Consider the following 6,810-nt stretch of genomic DNA (forward strand, 5'->3'; position numbering starts at 1 on the left):
TAATACTTAATTGATTGTGTTTTCAGTTTAGGCTTAAACGTCAAAAAGGAGCCCAATGTATGCCTCTTTCTCAGTTTGGTTCCTAACGTTTTTTTCGGTCCAATTTGGGACAAACGTTTCATTCTGTAACTCAGCTTGGTGCCTTCCCGTGATGGGCCGTTAATTTCGACCGTTAAATGCCACGTGGCATATTTTTTAGGGTAAAATATACAAATAATCCTAAAACTTCTAATAGTCTTGCATTTTGGTCACCCCGTTCTTTTTCTTCTTTAGTTGATGTGAGCTCTAGGATTTCTCATCCCTTTTCCCTAAAAGAAGCTTTTTTTTTATCTGGGTTCCTCTCTTTGAGTTGAGTTTCGTTTCAATAGAAAATAAGTATGGTAAAAGAAAGGCTAATGAGAGTGGGTTTTCAAGGTTATGGCTTGAGGGATAACCCTAAGAAATCTTAGAAATCTTTGGGCTCTAAGGTTGACGATAATGCAACTATTAGCTCGACCCTTAAGTTCTAGTGCAAAGCTTGCACCAAGCAATTCGAGTCAATGAAAGCTCTATTCGGTCATATGAGGCATCATTCTGCAAAAGAAATGAAACATGTTAATTGTCAATAATGTGGCAAAAAGTTTAAGTCTTTGAAGGCTCTCACTGTTCATATGAGATTGCATCCTTTGAATGGCTTAACGGTGAGGAGAAAGAGATCGCAAAGATTTAGGTACAATAACAATGGTCGAAATGAATCTTCTGGTTTACTCGAAATTGATCAAGAGGTTGAAGAAGTTGCTTTGTGTTTGATGATGTTGTGTAAGGGTGTCAAGAATCTGTCCGAATTCAATTGTTTTTGGGAGTCTTGTGACAATAAAGAAATTTTGTAGAGCCATTTTGGTTACGGAGATAACTTTGATTCATACGCCTCTAGTTCTACGAATGATGAATCTCGGTTTGAATATTGCGAAACAGAGATCGATGGAGGAATTCCTGGTGAAGTGATGAAATTGGGGTACAATGAGGTTGAACCAGGGCAGGATTTAATGGAAGGATTGGAATTAACTGGTTTAGGGTCAAAAAAATCTAGTTTTTACAAAGATGGTGTGTTCGATGCTTGTGATTCTGAACCAGGAGAGGATGGTTTGAACAAGTTAATAAGTACTCCATTGAATTCTGAGATGTTTGATGATTCCAAAACAAGAACAAATTCAAGTGCAAAGAAGAAGAAGAAGAAGAAAACATAGCATTTCTATTGAATTCTTTGATGTCCTGTCAAAAGATTTGGGTTGAAGAAGAAGGGATCTATGTTATAAAATTCACTTGGTTCCACCAAATCATATTTTAAAGAAATGGAGTATAAATGTAAATAATGATTTGGGATTTGAGTTGAGGAAGATGAAGACACGACATTTCTATTGAATTCTTCGATGACCTGTCAAAAATATTTGGGGAAGAAGAACAGTGTGACCAAAATGAAAGACTATTAGAAGTTTGGGATTATTTGTATATTTTACCCTAAAAAATATGTCACGTGGCATTTAACGACCGAAATTAATGGTATGTCACATGTATACCCAAAATGAGTTACGGAATAAAACGTTTGTCCCAAATTGGACCGAAAAAATGTTAGACACTAAATTGGAAAAATATGCATACTTTAGGCACATTTTTGATGTTTAAGCCTTCATTTTAATGACGAAACGGGGTTTTCACCCTCGCCCCACTATTGGGAAAAATCGGCTCAATAGGACTTTCGGTTTAATTATTTGGCCCAAAAAGGCAACTCAAAATTTAATTTGGGATCTACGTCATTTACTATAGTGTCGGGTGATATCGTCACCTCGAGTTGGCGTGTTTCATGAAAAATAATTATTTAATGGGCCCAGATGGGTGGGTCCCACTTAGGCCATTAAATTATTGGTTTTATTAAGACTCGACACCTCAACATGACGAGTCCATTAAAAAAATTTTAAATTAAAAAATTAATTTAGAAAAACAAAAAAGGGACTCATCACCTCGACTAAAAAATCCCTAGTCGTTAGAATTTGAGTATAAATAGGGGTTTGAGGTTTTGATTTCTCATCAAACCTTAAATTTGAAAACAATTGAGGAAAATTGATTTTCTATGCAAAATCCAAAAAAAAAAAAAAGCTTCCCGAGCAGAGATGTTGTGCCTCGACAACGTCCATGTTTCTTCGATTAAAGTCTTACCAGAAGGAGAAGATAGTGTTTGTCAGCGCGGCATGACTTCGAAAGATCCGCATAAACGGATGTCGATATATCTTCAACAATTCGATCTTTATCCAAACATATTTTTATGTGGCTACAAGGTGTATCCGACGTTGATCGAGGCTCTAATTGAATGTTGACGGCCCGAGACAGATATTTTCCATTTCTCGAATGGTGAAGCAATGATTACCTTGAAAGACTTTGCTTACCAACTCGGTGTTCCTATCAATGGAGACTTGGTGGTGAAGCAGAACATGTACGACTTCTCAGCATTGGTGTATCAAGTTTTAGGAAAGTGGTCGCCATCCAATTTCATGGAGGGCTATCAGGTAAGAATGATGTGGTTAGAGTCCGAATTCGAAATAACGAGGGACTCTATAAAAAAGTGATGTTATTTTTATATTGCGGGCATATCTTCTCCAGCTGATAGGAGGGATATTATTTTCGGGTAAATCCGATAATTTGGCACAAACATAATATTTACAAATATTAGGTGACTTCGGTAAGTGTCGCAGAACCAGTTGGGGCTCTACGATTTTAGCATTTCTATACCGGGAGATTTGTAAGGCATCTATTGTCGAGCATGGTTGAAAAGTCTACGTAGCATGTTGTTTTATACTGCTACAATCGTGAGTGTGGTACCGGTTCTCATTTTTTACGCTGATTACAATAGCCTCTGTCGAGTTTTCTCTTGCCGGAAGGTAAATTTATAACATTATATTTTAAATTTGATAAAATTAATTAATATTTTTACTCTAGTTTTAATTTTTTTATTTTTAAATATTTTAGATGACGCCATAAAATAACCGAGATGAAGTTGTCAGGTGCCACAACAAAAGATGTACGGATGAAGATCGACATCGCCGGTCGATATGCGATATACAAATTCTTTTATTATTTTAAAAAAAAATTAACTTTATATATATTAACTTTGATATTTAATATTTACAGTTTTTATTGCTTCCGTATATTGATGACGAGATCCACAGGTTATCGTCGTTGGATTTTTTTAGGGTTTGAGTTATGGTGTGTTATGACGTTGTTACTACATTTTGCTATTATGTAGTGGCACGTCGCTAATAGAGTGTTACGACAGTTTGCATTGCATCAATCAATTCATATGTATATAGTTGAAATGGATGCACACCATAGAATCGATATGTGTGGGAAACATTTGGAAGATTGGTCAACGCGGTACGCTTTCTACATTGAGCATTGGAATCAACGTCACCTATCGCTCCCTCGTATTACGAGATTACGTCGTTGTACCTTGATTTCGACCATTCTCTCTATCTCATAAATTATGAAGCAAATGGAAAACCATATCTCATGACAGTAGAAAAGAGTTGAAAATGGGAACAACATCAGGCCAGGTCCAGGTCAAAGTCCAAAAAGAAATCATCGGCGTCTTCATCCTCTTCAACATCTACCACTGAAGATTACTATCATGCATCTCACGCTAAATTCGGTATTCATACCTCATATCTTACTTCAATCGCGACTTAGCCGACTTGGGTTGGACCTTAATTGATACATGCACCAGAGTCCATAATACATGCTTCTTTGGACTAATGTTTCTACTCGAACCTATTAGAAGAACAAAGTCTCGAAGATTCAAAGCATATCTATTCGGTAAGTATAATATGAAAGAATCATTAAACGATTCTAATGTTGCTCCCTTTAATGTTTTAGATTCGAGGTCAAATCTTTTTTAAGAAAGGGAGGATGATACATGCATCACAAGACTCACATCAAAGGAAGAAGTAATAACTCTTCCAAATGATCCACTCGTCCAAGCATAGGAAAAGAAGATCAGAACAGAAGCAGATTTACGATGACTTTTTGAATGGGATCCTGATCTTATTTAGTCAAGATGTCTTCTGGAGATACGACCGTCTGTCTCTTATCTTTCCAACGGTTCTTGAATCGCATCAATCCGATATCGGGAACTCAAGATATGACTATTTTACTGAAGACGGTGCATGCAGAAAATCCTATACGGGATATTGTAAATATTACGAATTTTCAATATTTTTATTGATTATTTGTAATATAACTTAATATAGGATGATCCATTATCTTTTAGGATTAGATTTATTATTTTATTAGGAATTAAGGTTGGGTTAAAAATATTATCTTTAGTTATTATTATTTTATTAGGAATTAGAGTTAAGATATGTTTAGTTTATTATTATTTTATTCATTAGTTATTTAGGACCTTTAGAACTCAGCCCCTATATAAAGGAGGCTTCATTAAACTTTGTAATTCAAGATTTCTTTGATTAATAATACAACGAGAGTTCATTTTTGCAAGTGTTGATTGCCTTGTGCCTTCGAAGCTTCTTCTCCTTGAGTTCTTTCAAGTTCTTGTGAGGGAGATTAATCTTCACACTCCAATTTGCCTTTTCATCGCAACTGGGAGGGTTGGTTAGAGCCATATTATCGTGTTTGCCTTTTTATTGCGACTAGGAGGGCTCAATAGGACATTATCCATCGATTTGCCACATATCCATCCATTTCATCAATCATCTTTACCGTTCACCTTCATAAGGGAGATCTTTTGATTTCTTGGTTATCTTATTTTATTTGCAATTCCTTTATCTTTTCTTTATCTTTTTTTAATCTTGTTTCCAGCACCAAAAAGAAACCCTAAAAAACCCTATCTATTGCCGCCACCTTCCCCATTCATCCCTTATTGTTCTTCATCGAGTCTAGATCTTTTCTAGGTTTGATTCTTCAATAAGAGCAACATTCATCAATCCGCCACCGCTTCCCTATCAATTGGTATCAGAGTTGGGCCAATTCTTGGAAAGAAGCAAGCAATCTTGCTTGTTCTTGCACACAAAACCGTCAAGGTACCCCAACGGAGCTAGTCCAGAGAAGATTCATCGTTTCAGGCTCTTTTTATTTAATTTTAATTTAGATTCAAATCCTTCTTGTTAGTTTGCTATTTTTTTTAAAAAAAAAACACAAAAAAACAAAAAAAAAAAGGTAGAAAACCGAAAAAGAAGAGGTCACCGTGTCAAGATTCGTCATCTGCTTGAACTCAAACATCACTGATCTTCTTGACCTCCATGGGTACGAAAACCTTGAAGATACACTAAAAGAAAGCAATGACAATCGAAGTACAAATCCAAAGGAGATTCCGAGAACATTACCAAGGTACTTCATCCTCTTACCAAGGTAATCCTTCAAATCCTTCATCGTCTTCTGCTCCATCTTCTCTGAAAAAACCAAGAGATGACAAACCTGACAAGGAGAAAGAACGACCAGCAAAGAATGACACACTTCCAGCCCCTAAAGATCAAATGATAATTTGTGAGGAGGTAGGGAAAGCAAAAAAAAAGAAAAAAATGAGAAAGAGGCAAAAGAAAAAGAGGTCACTAGTTACAAAAGGCCAAAAGAATAATGACCCATGGGAGGTGAGTGAACCTAATTGTGAGAAGAAAAGAGTGACTCAAAATCTATGTGTGAGCACAAAAGAATTGAGAGAGAACCTTCTTTACAAACATCCTTTCATCCTTGTTCGCTTTAGAGAATCAATTGTTTCGATTTCTAACATTAACAAGGATTTGCCTAGTGTGTTTTCATCTTTGTTACAGGATTTTCAAGAAGAATTAGGTGATCCACCTGACGGATTACCACTAGAAAAAGGAAAACAACACCAAACCAATCTAATTCAAGGTTCCATCATACCTCGTTAAACATACAATCTCGAAGAAACCAAAGAGTTACATTTGTTACAAAAAGGCTACATCCATGAAAGCCTTAGTCGTAACGTCATCTTAATGACGAAACATGACTTGAACAACTCCACATGCTTTATAGTTCATGCACAGGGAATCTATGTAAATGATGAGAAAGTAAAGCAACACGAGACTGGCCCACACCATCTTCTATCGCCAAGAGTTGTCGAATAGTGCTAGGTGACCCTCCTTACGGGTTACCACCTGAAAGCCCTAATCACTATGCTATATCAATGAAGAGTCATGATTTACGAGATTCCAAAGGTAAGGCTCGTGAAGTTGTCATCCATACTAAACACAACTCCTTTAAGTGCGTAAATACCGAGGTAAGCAAAACACAGTAGACGATACACTACCACGAAGGTATACTCTTACCTATCAAACTCATACTACTATTCCGAGAATTGAACATATCAAAGATTTATATCACGATAACTCGGATATTTTTGATATTTCTACCCATACTTTTAAAAGTGTTTTTAATGAGCTTTATCTTGTATATGAGTTTCCTTGCCAACTAAACAGGTTCTACATTCCACAAAGCTCCTCCTGGGAATCATTAATTCATGAACCCCACTTAGGAGACTTAAGAGATTACTTTAACAAACCAGTTGACATGGTTTTTAAACACTCATTCTCGCCACACACAAATAAAACCATGGAGAAATTATCCAAAATAATCATACATAAAGCCAACAGTGGCCGACGCCATGTTGAATTTCAACCAAAACATCAGATTACAAGACTTGTATGCAAAAGAGGATTTCAAGCTTCAAGAAATTAGTTCCTACAAAGAAGAAACCTCGACTAAAACACATAAAGACACATCACATTGATCCTGGTAAATATTTCA

The sequence above is a fragment of the Hibiscus syriacus genome, unplaced genomic scaffold (genome assembly GCF_006381635.1).
Source record: "Hibiscus syriacus cultivar Baekdansim isolate YM2019G1 unplaced genomic scaffold, ASM638163v2 tig00112443_pilon, whole genome shotgun sequence".
NCBI lineage: Eukaryota > Viridiplantae > Streptophyta > Magnoliopsida > Malvales > Malvaceae > Hibiscus > Hibiscus syriacus.